Source organism: Schistocerca americana, chromosome X, assembly GCF_021461395.2.
Source record: "Schistocerca americana isolate TAMUIC-IGC-003095 chromosome X, iqSchAmer2.1, whole genome shotgun sequence".
Taxonomy (NCBI): Eukaryota; Metazoa; Arthropoda; class Insecta; order Orthoptera; family Acrididae; genus Schistocerca; species Schistocerca americana.
The window spans coordinates 954,428,540-954,447,883 of NC_060130.1; positions in this window are offsets into that span (position 1 = coordinate 954,428,540).

Here is a 19,344-nt window from a genome sequence, read left to right on the forward strand (position 1 = left end):
TGACTACAGTGAATTATTGAAGGACCACTTAGCTGTCACAGTATTACCGAAGTAAGCACAACGGCGGTATCAGTGTAAGGCAAAGCTTTAAACTAAACTTAAAGAGGCGCGCCACCTGGCCGGATTTGCGCTTTCTGTGGCTTTCTGCGAAACGTTTGTCCTTGCCACAGGCGAGGCGACTCCGCGCCTCTTAAAGTTGAAGCCCCAACACACGCACCACTTCCAACACCACTGGCGCAGTGAGGCTGCAAAACTTAAAAGAGGTCACAGCTTACGTTTCTGGCAATGAGAGTCGTGCACATCCAGGTGAGAAAATACTAACCCAAGGGTCACACATCCGAATCGTGCTGCGCCCGAGAGTACGTTTCAGTTTATGCAGGTTGGTGAAAGGCAACCTGATAACAAACACAAGTCAGTGTCGAGCAAAAGTTTCCACATAACCGTAGGTGGTAAATGCACAGTCGTGGAAACAACAGAAAGTCTGTGACCAGGGCGCCGAAGTGTTTGCATTGAAACAAACTTGCCCCATCTAATACTTGCTACGCTATACTAATTAAATAACTTGGGGATAATAGTTTCAGCTGAAGAGTCAAAGATATGCATGATTTAAATTCCTATGCATGGCTGCACTGGACGCTAATTTTCTGCGATGTGTACAGGATAAAGCTTGAAATCAACTACACTATAAAAACCATAATTCCATTAATTTGTTAAGATAATAGACTATGCTGCAGAAACAGCACTGAAGTAAGATAGTCGAAATGCAGTATTGTAAGGCGCATTATTACTAATAATAAAATTAAAGCGTAAGTTTTGCTAGTGTACAGAGAGAATGGATGAGCTTTTATTCTGAGGGCCGGTCGGGGTGGCCGAGCGGTTCTAGGCGCTACAGTTTGGAACCGCGAGACCGCTACGGTCGCAGGTTCGAATCCTGCCTCGGGCATGGCTGTGTGTGATATCCTTAGGTTAGTTAGGTTTAAGTGGTTCTAAGTTCTAGGGGACTAATGACCTTAGCAGTTAAGTCCCATAGTGCTCAGAGCCATCTGAACCTTTTTTTTTTTTTATTCTAAGTAGAGGATCAGCTAATTAGGAGAAAAAACACACTTCCGATCGCTGGTCGCTGACTGGGTGTCGTTTTATGGCCGTAGCTGACCTATGGACATTTTACTCGATCTGACGTCGTCTGCCCTGCTCAAGCAGTTTTACTGCACCTTGTTTGTTCTTAGTAGTAGGCCGCTGTGACCGAGCGGTTCTAGGCGCTTCAGTCCGGAACCACGCTGCTGCTACAGTCACAGGTTCGAATCCTGCCTCGGGCATGGATGTGTGTGATATCCTTAGGTTAGTTAGGTTTAAGTGGTTCTAAGTTCTAGGGGACTAATGACCTTAGCAGTAAAGTCCCATAGTGCTCAGAGACATCTGAACCATTTATTTTTTTAATTCTAAGAAGTAGAGGATCAGCTAATTAGGAGAAAAAACACACTTCCGATCGCTGGTCGCTGACTGGGTGTCGTTTTATGGCCGTAGCTGACCTATGGACATTTTACTCGATCTGACGTCGTCTGCCCTGCTCAAGCAGTTTTACTGCACCTTGTTTGTTCTTAGTAGTAGGCCGCTGTGACCGAGCGGTTCTAGGCGCTTCAGTCCGGAACCACGCTGCTGCTACAGTCACAGGTTCGAATCCTGCCTCGGGCATGGATGTGTGTGATGTCCTTAGGTTCGTTAGGTTTAAGTAGTTCTAAGTCTAGGGGACTGTTGACCTCCTTTGTTAAGTCCCATAGTGTTTAGAGCCATTTGAACCATTTTTGTTCTTAGTATCTTTAGAGCTAAAATTACACACACCGTAGAGAATGTTGAACCGAGCACTTTGGTGCAATGAACTAACCATCGGAAACGAATTTTTCAGCCAGTACGAGATCTCCGATGAGCTGCGAGGCACATGTTTTTAATCTGCTCACGTGGAGATGGAAATCGGCCTTAGTCTTTGAAATGAACCATATCGGCATTTTCCTTAAGTCAGCGATTCTTAATCTGTGCGGCGGTGTGCCCTGAGTAGGCACGAGATTAGTGAAAAGGAAAAAAAATATTAATCCAAATATTGATTAATTTACTGAAAGAAAAGCAGTGCAAAACAAAATACATTCAGACATAATAAGAAATTAAAATTCGCTAATAAACTGCTCTTATAAAAAGGGTCGTATTAGTACTGCAAATCCTGCACTCTAAGGCAAAACAACGCGATGCACCACGAAAGAATTATCGAAATGGGACGGAAATCGGTTGATGTGATGTACATGTACAGACAAACAAATGATTACTATTTCAGAAAAATTGGATGATTTTTTCAAGGAAAAAAGCTTCACCAACTGAATACCTCAATTGGTACACCCGTGGCCCCTGTGAAAGCAGTTAATCGGCTTTCCATTGACTGATAGAGTTGTTGGATGTCCCCCGGAGGGATATTCTGCCAAATTATCTCCAAAGCGCTTCAAATTCCCGACATGGTTGGAGGACCCTGCCCATACGCACCACACGTTCTCAGCTAGGGAGAGATCCTGAGACCTTGCTGGTCAAGGTGGGGTTTGGCACTTATGAAGACGAGCATTAGAAACTAACCGTGTGCGGTCGGGCATTGTCTTGTTGAAATGCAAGCACAGGATGGCTTGCCATGAAGGGCAACAAAACGGGGCGTAGAATATCGTCGACGTACCGCTGTACTGTAAGGGTGCCGCGAATAGCAACCAAGGGAGCCCTGCAATGAAAAGAAATGCCACCCCAGGCCGTCACCCTGTTTGAGGGGCAGTATGGCGGGCGACAGCCAGGTTGTTATCCCACCGTTCTCCGGGGCGCCCCAGACGCGTCTTCGACCAGGAATCTCATTGACTGAAGTAGAATTGTCTTCAGTGACTGCTTCGAATGGAGCCCCGATGATTGACAAAGAAGTGTCTGGAGACGCCCCGGACAGCGGGGGTTACCAACCTGACTATCGCCAGCCACACGGCCCGACAACCAGGTGTGGGGTGTCATTTGTCTGAATAGCAGGATCCCTTTGCTTGTCATCCGAGGCACCCTTGCGGCACAGCGATACGTCGACGATATTCTACGGCCCGTTTTGTTGTTCTTCATGGCAAGCCGTCCTGGGTTCACATTTCATCAAGATAATGCCCGCCCGTACACGGCCTCAGTTTCTACTGCCTGTCTTCGTGCTTGCCAAACCCGACCTCGGCCAGTAAGGTCGTCAGATCTCTCCCCAATTGGGAACGGATGGAGCATTATGGGCAGAGCCGTCCAACCAGTTCGGGTTGTTGACGATTTAACACGCCAATTGGACACAATTTTGCACGATATCATTCAGGGCATCCAACATCTTTATCGATCAATGCGAAGCCGAATAAGTTCTTGCATAAGGACAAGAGGTGGGCCACCGCGTTATTGACCTGCTCAATTTGTGAAGCTCTTTCTCTTGAATAAATCATCCAATTTATCTGAAATAGCAACTGTTTGTCTGTCTGAACATGGACATCACATCTACCGATCTTTGCTTCATTCCGATAATTTCATCGTGGTGCATCTTCTTTTGTCTTAGAGTGTATTTAACAATTAAGTTTTCACTAATAAATTAAAATAAATTTAACAATTAGTGATTCCTTTGGGCCTTGCTTGCAAAACGAAGTGTTTCGAACAAGGGTTTAATATCAGAAATAGACACTCTGGTTTTCTTTTCTATGTTTAACTGAAATCTATATTTTGTCTTCAAACGAGCCAGTGCAGAAAATTCTGTTTCACAAATAGGGGCCGCGCGGGATTAGCCGAGCGGTCTCAGGCGCTGCAGTCATGGACTGTGTGGTTGGTCCCAGCGGAGGTTCGAGTCCTCCCTCGGGCATGGGTGTGTGTGTGTTTGTCCTTAGTATAATTTAGGTTAAGTAGTGTGTAAGCTTAGGGACTGATGACCTTAGCAGTTAAGTCCCATAAGATTTCACACACATTTGAACATTTTTTGAACACAAATAGGGTGTTGAAAACGGTAACAGTATATGAAATGTTCTTGTTTTCAGTCCAGAAAATGCATTATCAGCTCTTGCTCAAAATTCCAAAAGTGATATATTACTAACTTTTCTTTTGATTTCGCCTCTTGCCGTGTAGTCTATGAAGATTACTTGTTCGGCAGCTGCGAGACCTTAGGGAGTGTTCTGAAATGGACAAGCAGCGGTATCGTGTTCTTTGTCATAATGAGTTCCGCGGGAATTGGCGTGGCCCCGAGGGGACAAAATCTGCTCTTCGTAGACAGCGCACGCGACCAACATACGCGCGACATTTGTGGTTCTACAAAAGCAGAAGTGACCCAGAGACGCTAGGGTCGCGTCGTAGTTTTTTACGATCTGCACACTGTGTGTATTAATTGCGTCGCATAGACAGCTACAGTTGACGGTCACGTTTGAAGACGATTGTCTCTATAATGTTCATTCACAAACCAATGTCTCTTACGTGTGTAATTTTTGCCATTGCAACTGATCGGTAAGAGGCGCGCACGCCTATGATTTATGAGTACTCGAAGACAGACAAGAAACCCCCCCCCCCCTCTCACGTCCACACACCCCGCAGCTGCCGTGCTAATTACACTCCACACCCTCCACACCCTCAGGTAATCCATCAGTCTCGAGTGCTACCTGCAAGACAGAGAGCAGTAGAGAGCCATCAGTTCTCGTTTTGTCGAGGTAGGGGATCAGGATTACTAAATAGCCATAAATTTACTTTTTCTTGGTTATTTGTAAGATTCATAACATTGTAGCTTTAGCGGCTAAATACTCAAAATACGTTATTATATATACACGGTCTAGTTAAATTAATATGACCACCACATGTGTTCGACCTCAACGTACATAACCATTCACAGATGGTAGGTGGCAGAACTAGCAGGGGAGCGTGTCGGAAGGACTCTGGAAACGCTGCAGTCGTTGTCGTAATGCGGAAACAGGGCGATTTACCTGACATCCAAAAGGACGAGACCATTGGCTTTCGGGTAAATGGTGGCCATTTCCAAAACAGCTATGCTTCTAAACCGTTCGCATACTGTAGTATAACGTGCATTGCAAAATGGCGTTATTCATCACCGGCGCCGAGGCAACTATAAATGACAATGGTGAACGACAGCTGCGGAGATGTGTACAGGTAAATGGAAATCAGCGTTTGGCGTCATTGGCCGGGAGGCCCCTTACGGGGCAGATCCGGCCGCCGTAGTGCAGGTCTTATTACATTCGACGCCACATTTGGCTACCTGCGCGCCGGATGAGGATGAAATGATGATGAAGACAACACCCAGTCCCTGAGCGGAGAAAATCCCCAGCCCAGCCGGAATCGAACCCGGGCCCCTTAGGACGGCAGTCCGTCACGCTGACCATTCAGCTATCGGGGTGGACATGTGTACAGGCGAATCGACGGCAACTGTTGAGCAACTGACAACCCAGATGAACGAAGGGGTTACCAACAGTACCTCCTTAACGACCTTCCAGGGAAATTTGCTGCATATAGGGCTCCGCAGTAGGCTCCTGAATCATGCACCCTTGCTTACTGCTGTCCACCAGCGTCGAAGGTTCGAATTTGCACGCCAATACCGTAGCTGGAGACGTAATGTAACTGACCACGGCACTGGAGCCGGCGCGTCTCCACATACCTGTCGGTACCTTCCAGAACCCCAATGACTCCCTTCCTGCACGTCTCGCAGCGGCCCGCAATGCAAAAGGTGGGTTATTCGGGCTTTTGATAGGTGATTAATATGATTGGGCAGTGAATATTTTTGTCGTACAAGGAAAGGGCCAGGGGGGTGGGGGCGATAAAAATTATTATTCAAAGCTGGGTCACCAATACTGAAACCGCCGTCCTCTCGAATACGAGTCCACGGTGCTAACCACCTTGGGCGGTTTCCTCATTGACTTTGATGGCGGTACCTTGAGAAACAATCCGTGAAGTATCTACGGTGCAGCTTACCACTGTTCACAGTTCATGTTACGTTATCGTATTTAACGTGTGTTATAGCAAGATGCACTGCCAGAAAAACCGAATGGAAGTACAAGGAAATGTTTTGCAAGAGGCTCACCAAAATGAATATAGTCCGGATAATTTGCGCACCGTTTTGAGTAAAGCTAGTTTTTCACGCATCTCAATGTTTATGACGTAATATCTCCTGAACTATGTGTCGTAGAAAGACATAATTTTGGAGGTACATGCAGTGGTATATGTGGATTGTGTCTGAAAAATATGGTGAAAAGGAGTTAGTAGTAAAGAAGTAATATGTTAGAACGTCATACCTGGTTCTGAAGTTTTGCTGAATGGACAGCGAAAATGTAATAAGTGAAACTTCCCACTTGACTGTTTTGTGTGGGGCACCAGTGAAAAAAAAGTTTGTGAAAGGTTTGAAATTATGTGAAAAGCTTGTTGGAAGTCATCAAATGCTCTCATTCTCAAATACTGGATAAATATAGTCTGGGTAATTTGCGCGCCTGCTTCAAGACGTATACACAATTTGTACCTACAGTGTTTGTCTTATTGCGCGAAACCTTTTAACATATGATTACATCTCTTAACGAGACGACTGTGACAGCATTTCAGATTTTTAAATCCATTCAACAATTACGTGAAATACTGAAGATCAAATATTGATGCTACTAGGAACTGTTAGACAGGCAACTTGCAATGGGATCGAGTGACTTTTTTAGGCTGTGTGTGTGTGTGTGTGTGTGTGTGTGTGTGTGTGTGTGTGTGTGTGTGTGTAATTTTATAAATCATACCATTTTCGTTAGCATTTTCATCTTCTTAAACAAGCTTCTGATCATTCGCGGTGTGCTTTTTTGCCGGCCGTTGCGTCCGAGCGGTTCTAGGCACTTCAGTCCGGAACCGCGCTTCTGCTACGGTCGCAGCTTCGAATCCTGCCTCGGGCATGGCTGTGTGTGATGTCCTTAGGTTAGTTAAGTTTAAGTAGTTCTAAGTTCTAGGGGACTGATGACCTCAGAGCCATTTGAACCTTTTTTTTTTCTCCTTCTTTGTAAGCGTACGATTACACCGATAAGCCAAAACATTATGAGCACTGCCCACCGAGACGTTGGATGCCGCCTGGTGGCGTTTAGGGCACGTGACGCGGTAACAAAAGCATGGAAGCGGAGCAGACACGGACGGGGGATCACCCTGGCGAAGATATGCCTCCAAATGGGGAAATCCATTGAGACAACGACTTCGACAAAGGGCTGATTATTAGTACGCTGAGCCTGTGAACGAGTATCTCGAAAACGGCGAAGCTGGTCGAATGTTCACCTGCTACTGTCGTGAGCATCTACGGAAAGAGGTAGAAGGACGCGGAAACTACCACTACGCGCTAAATCGTTGGGCGTCCACGACTCTTCACATAACGTGGTGTATGGAGACTTGTCTGCTGAGTAAAGTAGGATAGATGGTGATCTATGGCATCTCTACCGAAAGAGCAGAATGCTGGTGCACGCACAAGTGTTTCGGAGTACACCGTTCATTGTACATTGTTGAACATGGTACTCCGCAGCAGACTATTCTTACTTGTTCACATGTCGACTCAACGACATCGCCAACTACGACTGCAGTGGGCACGGGACTATCGGGCTTCGACAGGTGATCAATAGAGACGTGTCGGCCCTTCGGGTGAACCACGTTTTTGCTACACTAGTTCGATGGTCTTCTCCACAAACGCTGTCATCGAGGTGATCGGCTGCTCGAAACGTGCAGAGCGCCACTTACGCGGGCTGATAGGAGCAGTATCATGCTATGGGAGACATTCTCCTGCGCTTGCATGGGACCTGTGGTAGAAATGGAAGACACGCAGACAGCTGCGAACCACGTGTATTCCTTCATGCTTGATGTCTTCCCCGACGGCGATGTCATCTTTCAGCAGTATAATTGTCTGTGTCTTGGAGCCAGAACCGTGCTACAATGGGTTGAGGAGCATTATAGTGAACTCACGCTGATGTCTCGGCGACCAAATTCGCCTGATGTAAATCCTATGGAACCCGTCTGGGTCCCTACGGGTGCCATCACCACATGCGCAAATCAGCGACCCATAATTTACGCAAATTACATGACCTGTGCGTAGACATCTAATGCCACATACGTCCAAAAATGTACCAACAAACTGTCGGATTCCTGATACGTAAATTCAGTGACTTAATGTTTTGGCTCATCATTGAATGCCGCCTATTACTACAACAGGGTAGCCATATTTACAATTAAGAGCTTTTAACTGAGCCTGGATGTGTAAAGAAGCTTCCAGACGGAAATTGCGTAAGGTTCAAAATGGCTCTGAGCACTATGGGACTTAACATCTGAGGTTATCAGTCCCCTAGAACTTAGAACTACTTAAACCTAACTAACCTAAGGACATCACATACATCCATGCCCAAGGCAGGATTCGAACCTGCGACCGTAGCGGTCGCGCGGAATTGTGTAAGGGTTGGCAGTCGATTTCCTTGTTGTACTTTCACGAGAAACAATCCTTTTATCTATGACTGTGTTCTGGGTTTCGGACTACCAATGTGTTACATTACAGAGAATGTTTCAGTATACGTTTAGACGTAGACCGTAGAATGATTCTTCTTCCAGCATCGCATGGTTCCTCCACGAAAGATATGACGCACATTGTGCCGCTCGCGGGGACCTACAGGTCGTCAGCTTTTCCTAGTTCCATTGGCAATGTGTGGTAGCGACGACGTATACGAAAGCCCATGTCTCAGTAATTGACATCAAATTACATTTAATCTCCAGAGGAGCGAAGAAACTTCCGGAACTCACTTTGATGCTAATCGAGAGGAAAATGGGCAGCCGGAGAAGCGCTCCCCAGGGTCTGGAAATTCTTTGCGCGGCACAAATGTAAGGGGGACCTGTTAGGAAAAAAACACGAGGCTGTGGCTGGCACGTTTATGAATTGCAGATTGCACAAACTGAACTCTACAAAGCTGTTTCAGGAATTCCCACGAATGCAGTGTCCTCTAGAACCCTGCAACATTCCGAGCTCTGCGAGACTTATGTGTTGACTTGTGGAAAAGACAGAGAACTTGAAGCTAATTATTTTGTCACGTTCGCGGTTTCTTGCTGTCATGTGCTGAATCACTGGACTCGTGTTCTACAGGCGCGGTACTCAAATCCCTGCTCGGCTGCCAGGAGATGTGTATTCTGTAGTTACACTGTATCAGTTCAGGTGAATGCTGAAATAGTTCCTATTAACAAGACGCATTTGATATCCCCGAACAGTCTCGTTCAATCTGAGCCATCGCTCTGTTCCTAATGACTCTGACGTCGACACCATATTAAACTCTAAATTTCCGTTGTACATTCTCTATGACACGGAACATACCAACTGATATACGAAAAATGTATGCATTTCCGAAGTGAACGTAATATTATATGCTGACAATTGCAATGCGCAACTTTTATTATTTACAACTAATTTAATGTAGACATAAATTAATTAATATTTATATTTGTTAACATGACAACAATGGCCTGAAATACAGACTGTTTTGAGGCCATATGTGAATACAACAGAAACATATCATTGTTTGGTGTAATTTTGTGTTTGTTTTTTAGATACTGTTCTTATCATTTTAAATGTAAGAGAAGGAAATGACATGTTTTGCTTTTTACGCCTGATTTCATTTGTATACAATTTAATTAATAAAAACTGAACAGATCACTTTCATCTGCAAAAAATTTGGACACGTCACTCATATCATTAACATAAATATTGCTTCTTCATTTTCTTGTAATACAAGTGAAATTCTTATTTCGGGAAAAAATATTAAATCTTATAGCAGCTGCTGCAATTCTCCTTTTTAATTTCTCTAAATTACATCTCAAGCAGTTCAAACAATATATAACATAGCACAAACAAAACATTTTGCAAGAAGAATGAAAAACAATTTGTTGTTTTAAAAATGTATGTTCCTGTGGCTACACAATACTCACTGCTGTTGCTGGCCTTTTTATCATCATCATCATATTACTATTACTATTATTATTCTTATTATTATTATTATTATTATTATTAGTGGTAGTAGTAGTAGTAGTAGTAGTAGTAGTAGTGTTAGTAGTAATTCCTTATTCAGTGTAAATAATTTGAAAGATGTACTGATGATGGTTAAGTTATGGATCAACATTTGTGAAGCCTTGTAATTATTGTATTTCAGTTCAACAAAAGATTTGCTTAAAAATGGCGCAGTGGTTAAATGACAGGCTACAGATCTAGAAATCTTGGGTTCGATCCCGAGCAGTATTGGTTTTTCTTTTTTTTTTTTTTTTTTTTTGCAGTCACTTATCGTTTTTTTATCTCTGGCAATGATTTTTAATGTAAAAATATGTTGTGGTATGGTTCGTAGTTCACGTTAAACTATAGGGCCGTTCCTAGCAAAGCACTACGGTGTTCAACGCTACTGGTTGATGACAGCTTTTTAACATGATAACAAAGAAATAAAAGCGCACACACACACACACAGACACACACATACATTCGACTAGATACACACAGTGTTTTATAGTCTACCAGCCTTCCGACCGCTTCAATATTTTTACGGCTGTCTAATTTGCTGTTTTATGTGACACTAAGAAAAAGGAAGAAGGAAGAGCAGGTAGAGGCCTTACAATACCTCAGTTATGATGGCCACATGCGCTGCCGAATGCAAGTGTAGTGCGCCATATCATTGGCTTGCAACTAGCTCCCTTGTTTCGTTTTAAGCTTACTTGGTTATGGACAACTAAATTCCTAAGAGAATAAATATATTGTGAAACTGCCTTTGTATATTAGCTGCTTATACTTGTGTTTACTGGAGGTCTTGGAATTACGTGCCACTACAAATAATTTAGAGTTGTGTCATAATATCGCTCCATATTAAGTTAATGAACGGAAAAACGCAAATTAAACTCACTTTCTGATCATTTCAACTCAAAAATTAGCATTTGCATGCAGATCGAATGTTGCTGAGTTTGAACTTTAAAGAACAAAATTTATAATGTGATAGTTCGAATTCATGTTTTTATCAATAAGCACATCACGAACTGTGGACGTTCTCTGTACATGCTATCTTTCCACCATGTTCATCATTTGGTGATGAAGTTTCATCTTGTGAAGAACAGAATTGTGTCGAATCTTTCTAAATTAAGTCATACCCCATTTAGAAAAAAAAGAGAAAATAAATGAAATTTAATTTGCTCATATCTTTTAATAACTTTGTTTTAAACATAAGATATGCTACGAGGTCATTTGCATGTAACAGCTGCAAGAGTGGGTCCAGTATCGAACCGGCACAGATACGTCCCCAACCGGAAGGCTATTCATTGCTGTGAACAAATGGAATTGTTTAAGTTGACTCCGCTTGAAGTTACGCCACCTCAAAAGGCTTCTCTCCTTCTTCCTTGTTTCTTCGCCAAATTACAAACAACAGTGTTTCCTAAAAATAAAGTTTAGAAATTCTACACACCTCTGGGAAAAAGGTGACGCCCTTCTGTACTGAAACGAGGGATACGGCTCTGAAAAATACTGAAACGTTGTAATCTTGTAAGATGCGTAAACTGGTGTTTGCGTCTTATTACGTTTCGCACGTAGAGAAACAACTTTTTTCTGAATAAAGACACCCGTGGAAGTGTACACTGGGCTAAGAAAAGGAGGAGCCATGTCACGTCCATTGTTTAACCTTACCTTAGAGGAGACTGTTTGAGAATCTGCAAAAACTGAATCCGAAGGTCTCCCGTTGCAGTATGTTAACATTACGAGAGTAGCCTCCGTGGATTACGTAGCGTCAGTGAGTAATTCCAAAGCAGAAGTAACCAGAATGATGCAAAACAGTTATAAAAACGCTGAGGAAACGGGATTACGTATTAATTATGAGAAGACAGAATAGCTGGTGATAAATAAGAAAACCTACTTAAGACACCCTTGGCTGTACGCATTTTAACCTTCAAGAGAGTTGGTCGCTTCAAACACTGAGATGGTCTTTCACTCTTAATTCTAGACCTAGATATTGAAGCAAGTACATTTTTAAACGGAACGATGCACTTGTTTAGCGGCATTCGAAAGCTCTTGAAAACACGAGTACAGTGATATAAATTGTTGATGTTGGCATTGAAACCTTTAGCAAATGTGTCCGAGAAACGTGTTAAAATTGAAAGCCAAGGTGGCCGTAATCGGCTATTACGACGTAACCACCGCCAAGTTTCAGGTGTTTCACCCCTTACAGACCTCTAGAAAAATAAATGAAACGTCGTACAGATGAAGACCCAGAACTATAAATCCCGGGAGAACGTAGATAGTGGAATGCCGCCGAACGGTATTGGGCATTAAGAAATACGTGAAGCTTGAGGAGCTGGGTATGGTCGTTAAGGGCCTTACCATTTAAATGGAAAGAAAATAAATTCTGCGCGGTGATGAATGACGCGGCGCGAGCCGTAGCGACTAGCGAGCTTCTGACTGGGCGAGGCGTCAGGGTTCAGAAGGCTGCGACGCCATGATGGCCACGGCGAGGGCGGAGCGCGCAGCCCCCCTCCTCTTCATTTCAAATCAAAATCTTTTTATCGATTCGGCGGTCCCCTTTTTATTTTTAAAAAGCCGGGGAGGGGTGGCCGAGGGAGCAGAGAAAGAGCGGCGGAGGGGAGGAAAAAATGGAAGAAAGAGAAACGCCGCCTGAGCGCAGTTGCGCAAGCCGCCGCGAGACCGCAGCACTGGACAGCCGGATTCTTTTGCGAACGCCATCCGTCAGCGCTACTCTGCGTACTCGGTGGCGTAAGTAACTGCCCCGAAGGCCTCGCGTGGGGAGGGGGTTGGCGTACTAAGGGGGTCCCGTATTTTGAGCTGACGCAACTGACTTTAGTGATTTATCCAAAAATGTCTTCTTATATTCAATTTAGCCGTGAAAACTCAAGGAGACGCGACCAGAAGTGTGCCAGCAAGTATTTCGTACTCTTCATTGTTTAGCGTTAACGAGAATGCAAAAGCGCGTTGCGGCCAGCACTGCGTGCAGTGCACAGAGTCCACCAGCGCTATATGTTTGTCAGGGAAGCAATATCACAGTGTAAGTAACCGCGGACTCGGACATTACAACAGTGTACATTAATTATCTGTATAATGTACCTTGCATCCTCTTCATCTAAGCTGTGTTTGAACTGATGTAAAATGTATTGCTGATTTTATTATATGGGCTACTCTAACACGTTTACATTAAGTCAAAGTCACAACGTCTATACACAGATCTTTTTTAAGTCGTGCTCAAAATAGGAAGTTAAAATCCTTACCGAGACGAAGAAGTATAATAGACAATGGAGACAGATACAATTTTCCGACGACCAGCTACATGCCCAGAATAGATAAGGACTAAAATTAGTAGTGACGGCCAAAGTGGGAAAAAGTCAAACTGAAAGTCAATACAGATGCAGAAACGATATGAGGGGAGTTTTTGACAGTTGGCAAGTTCGTACATAATGAATTGGATGTAAATTCTGGTGATGCAAAATTTGAAAACGAACCACCAGCAATAGATACCATCCCCACCAACGCATTGTTCTTCTCAACTTCAAGATAATCAACAAAAAGCACCTTTTAGCACTGACAGAGGATTATCCCGAGGTAAACTGGTCGAAGCGACGAAACTAAAGATTATAAATAGCAGCTCATGCATGACTCAGGATCCATTCCTCAGATTCACTAAGACCGATAGATCATTTTGCCGCGATTGTTATTATAATTAAACTAACACAGGTTAGAAACAGAACGATTTTGGCAATGCTGTTCCTCTACTTTAAATGCAGTGTGCTGTGCAGCTTCCGGGTTATTCGGAAACAGAGGAACTGCAAGTTTATTTCACTTTTAACATGGATAATCATTTCATATTTGTTCTTTGAAGGTTTATTAGTAAACGAGGCCCCCAAAATTTTTTTTACAGCTCCCTCCCCCCATCTAAAAAAAAAAGTCATTGCTTTCACGACTTTCTCTCGCGTTTACTTCTTTACCAGACAATAACATTGCACCTGTCATTTAAAAACACAGTGACACTCAATCTGTTGAACGAATACAGTATCAGATGCAGATCCAGACTTCGATTATGAGCGGGGGGGGGGGGGGGGGGGGGACAGTTGTTACCGTCCTCCCCTCCTACCCACACTCCTAAAATATAACTTGCCGCCATATCGCGTGACACACGTGCCTAGGAGTTTAATAATTATTACAGTCATTTCAATTATGTTTACGTCAGTGCTTATTACGAGGGTCGTTCAATAAGCAATGCCCTACATTTTTTTTAAAAAAGAAGCCATTACTATACATAGACATACGTCCTTGTTGGTGCTTCACATCTGACGTTTCTTCTGTGCGCCGATGACGTTTCGAACCGTTCAGGCAGATGGCAGAGCCGTAGTACAGCATCCAAATAGCCTCTACATACGACTCAGGTTACGAGCAGCGTGCTGTTATTAAATTCTTGTGTGCAGAAAAAGAAACCGTGGTGAACATCCATAAACGTTTGTGTGCAGTGGCCGGCCGGAGTGACCGAGCGGTTCTAGGCGCTTCGGTCTGGAACCGCGCGGTCGCTACGGTCGCAGGTTCGAATCCTGCCTCGGGCATGTATGTGTGTGATATCCTTAGGTTAGTTAGGTTTAAGTAGTTCTAAGTTCTAGGGGACTGATAACCTCAGAAGTTAAGTCCCATAGTGCTCAGAGTCATTTGAACCATTTGTGTGCAGTGTATGGTGATGGTGCACATGATAGGAGTACAGTTGGGCGATGGGGAAAGAAAGTTACAGCCTCAGGAAACGCTGAAACAGAGCTCCATAATCAGCCACGCTTGGGATATCATTGCCTCATCCACACTACAATCCAGAACTTGCACCCTCGGACTTCCATCTCTTTGCGCTGCTTAAAGATTCTCTACGGGGATCACACTTAGAAAATGACGAGAGTGTTAGTCGTGCAGTGAAAACTTGACTACGCCTACAAGACATGAGCTTTTGCCAACAGGGAGTGCATGCTCTTCCACAACATTGACGTACGGCCGTAGAACGTGATGGAGACTACGTAGAGAAATAGGACATGGACAAGACATACTGACGTATACAGGATGGTCCATTGATAGTGACCAGGCCAAATATCTCACGAAATAAGCATCAAACGAAAAAACTGCAAAGAACAAAACTCGTCTAGCTTGAAGGGGGAAACCAGATGGCGCTATGGTTGGCCCTCTAGATGGCGCTGTCATGGGTCAAACGGATATCAACTGCCTTTTTTAAAATAGGAACCCCCATTTTTATTACATATTCGTGTACTACATAAAGAAATATGAATGCTTTAGTTGGACCACTTTTTCGCTTAGTGATAGATGGCGCTGTAATAGTCACAAACGTCTAAGTACGAGGAATCACGTAACATTCCGCCAGTGCGAACGGTATTTGCTTAGTGATACATTACCCGTGTTAAAATGGACCGTTTACCAATTGCGGAAAAGGTCGATATCGTGTTGATGTATGGCTATTGTGATCAAAATGCCCAACGGGCGTGTGATATGTATACTGCTCGGTATCCTGGACGACATCATCCAAGTGTCCGGACCGTTCGCCGGACAGTTACGTTAGTTAAGGAAACAGGAAGTGTTCAGCCACATGTGAAACTTCAACCACGACCTGCAACAAATGATGATGCCCAAGTAGGTGTTTTAGCTGCTGTCGCGGCTAATCCACACATCAGTAGCAGACAAATTGCGCGAGAATCGGGTATCTCAAAAACGTCGGTGTTGAGAATGTTACAACAACATCGATTGCACCCGTATCATATTTCTATGTACCAGGAATTGCATGGCGACGACTTTGAACGTCGTGCACAGTTTTGCTACTGGGCACAAGAGAAATTACGGGACAATGACAGATTTCTTGCATGCGTTCTATTTAGCGACGAAGCGTCATTCACGAACAGCGGTAACGTAAACCGACATAATATGCACTATTGGACGACGTAAAATCCACGATGTCTGCGACAAGTGGAACATCACCGACCTTGGCGGGTTAATGTATGGTGCGGCATTATGCGAGGAAGGATAACAGGCCCCCATTTTATGGATGGCAATCTAAATGGTGCAATGTATTCTGATTTCCTACGTAATGTTCTACCGATGTTACTGCAAGATGTTTCTCTGTATGACAGAATGGCGATGTACTTCCAACATGATGGATGTCCGGCACATAGGTCGCGTGCGGTTGAAGCGGTATTGAATAGCATATTTCGTGACAGGTGGATTGGTCGTCGATGCACGTAGCCCGCACGTTAACCGGATGCGACGTCCCCGGACTTCTTTCTGTGGGGAAAGTTGAAGGATATTTCCTATCGTGATCCACCAATAACGCCTGACAACATGCATCAGCGCATTGTCAATGCATGTGCGAACATTACAGAAGGCGAACTACTCGCTGTTGAAAGGAACGTCGTTACACGTATTGCCAAATGCATTGAGGTTGACGGACACAATTTTGAGCATTGATTGCATTAATGTGGTATTTACAGGTAATCACGCTGTAACAGCATGCGTTCTCAGAAATGATAAGTTCACAAAGGTACATGTATCACATTGTAACAACCGAAATAAAATGTTCAAATGTACCTATGTTCTGTATTTTAATTTGAAAAACCTACCTGTTACCAACTGTTCGTCTAAAATTGTGAGCCATACGTTTGTGACTATTACAGCGCCATCTATCACTAAGCGAAAAAAGTGGTCCAACTAAAAAATTCATATTTCTTTACGTACTACACGAATATGTAATAAAAATGGGGGTTTCTGTTTAAAAAAACGCAGTTGATATCCCTTTGACCTATGGCAGCGCCATCTAGCGGGCCAACCACAGCGCCATCTGGTTTCCCCCTTCAAGCTAGACAAGTTTCGTCTTTGTAGTTTTTTCGTTTGACGCTTATTTCGTGAGATATTTGGCCCGGTCACTATCAATGAACCATCCTGTATTGTCACCAAATTCTGGCTCTTAGCAATAAATGTGATATGAGGAAAAAATAGTAGGTATTCCTTATTGAACGACCCTCGTACATCGCTTTAGCGTGTCTTCCAAACTGCAATTCAGAGAATACATCATTTAAAGAGCATTCGTCCGAAAATTTGAGAAATACAGGGGGTGGTCAAAAATATGGAAATACCTCAACACAACACATAGCCACGCCTAATACCTGTAAGAAAACCGTTGGCATTCAAACAGCTTCCAGTCGCCTCGGAAAGGACACATACAGGTTGGTTCAAATGGCTCTAAGCACTATGGGACTTAACATCTGATGTCATCAGTCCCCTAGAACTTAGAACTACTTAAACCTAACTAACCTAAGGACATCACACACATCCAATGCCCGAGGCAGGATTCGAACCTGCGACCGTAGTGGTCGCGCGGTTCCAGACTGAAGCACCTAGAACCGGACACATACAGGTGCTCTACGGTTCCCAAGGGAATATTTTACCACACTTCCTGCAAAATATCGACAATTTCAGGAAACGTTGATGGAGGTGCATAGCGATCACGCACCTTCCTTTCGAAAGTAGACCATAAATGCTCAATTATATTGAGCTGTGGTAACTGTGTTGTCCAGGGAGATGCGACAATTCATCCTCGTGCTCAGAGAACCAGTCGTGTGGACAGGAGCCCTGTCGTCTTGGAAAATAGCATCCACCCTGGAGAAAAACATTGTTCCATGGGATGGACCTGATCAGCCAAAACGCTCACGTAGTCCTTGACAATAACGCGACTTCGTAGAGCAGCCGTAGGGCCCATGGAATACCACAATATGGCTGCCCAAATCGTGAGTGATCCCCCGCCACTTTTCATTCTTGGTCGCAAACTCGGCCAGAAGTTGGAAATACTATGAAACAAAATTCATCTGACCAAATGACATCCTTTCATTGCTTCATAGTCCAGGTTTTATGGCTGCGGCACCATGTTATCGTGTTATGGGCACTTGCATCACTGATGAGTGGTTTTGGAGTCTCAGCTCGCCTTGTAATTTCCTGCTTAGGGAGCTCCCCTCGTGTTTCTTTCAGTTCTGCAGTGACTTTTGCAGCTGTCGTCGTCTTATTTTTCGCCACACTCGTCTTCAATGACCATCCATCACGATCACTCAACACACACTTTTGTTCGCGTTGTGACTTAGCGGATGGTGTCTCCACTTTCCTTGCATGCTGTACAAATCCTCGATTCGGTGCCTCTCGAAACACTAAATACTTCAGCTTCCTTGGTTATAGGAGCAGGCCAGCCAGTGTGGCCGAGCGGTTCTAGGCGCTTCAGTCTGAACCGCCCGACCACTACGGTCGCAGGTTCGAATCCTGCCTCGGGCAAGGATGTGTGTCATGTCCTTAGGTTAGTTAGGTTTAATTAGTTCTAAGTTCTAGGGGACTGATGGCCTCAGATGTTAAGTCCCATAGTGCTCAGAGCCATTTGAACCATTCAAGGGGACTGATGACCTCAGATGTTAAGTCGCATATTGCTCAAAGCCATTTGAACCATTATAGGAGCACCCGCACCATTCGAGAGCCAACAGTTTGCCCACGCTCAAATTCACTTAGCTACGGCATAATGCACACACAACTCAGAACACTGCTCCAGTGATACTCGCAATATACTGAGGACATTGCACGTGGTCAGCTACAACAGTGCAAACTGCAGGCTTTGGCTAACACCTTCATTTATGTTCAAGCATGCATTTCTCACGTTATTTCCATACTTTCGTCCAATCCTTGTCCTTCGTGGTGCAAATCTTTCGAGAACTTCAATAACGACAAACTCTCAGAACTTTGACAGTTTCATAATTTACGCAACATAAAATCCAAGTGAATACACACGAATGTCAGCAATTTTAACTTAGCATTTCGGTTGTGAACATAGGTCTCAAGACAACGGTTATGCGAGCGTGTAAATAAGGGAAATGTGTTTATTCGCCGGCCGCGGTGGTGTAGTGGTTCTAGGCGCGCAGTCCGGAACCGCGGGACTGCTACGGTCGCAGGTTCGAATCCTGCCTCGGGCATGGATGTGTGTGATGTCCTTAGGTTAGTTAGGTTTAAGTAGTTCTAAGTTCTAGGGGACTGATGACCACAGAAGTTAAGTCCCATAGTGCTCAGAGCCATTTTTTTTGTGTTTATTCAGTCGATTCCGCCTCCGTTCGAGAGAGTCTGCTTTCTTTTTTTTACCCTAGGGGGAAGTCCGTTCCCTTTCTGCCTCGCCTGTGGTTTGCCGGTTCTACATGTGTATTTTGTAACAGGGCCAGTTTGTTGTTGGCAAGAAGTACGGTCAGTCTGCGATTGGTCGCCTCCTTTCTGCG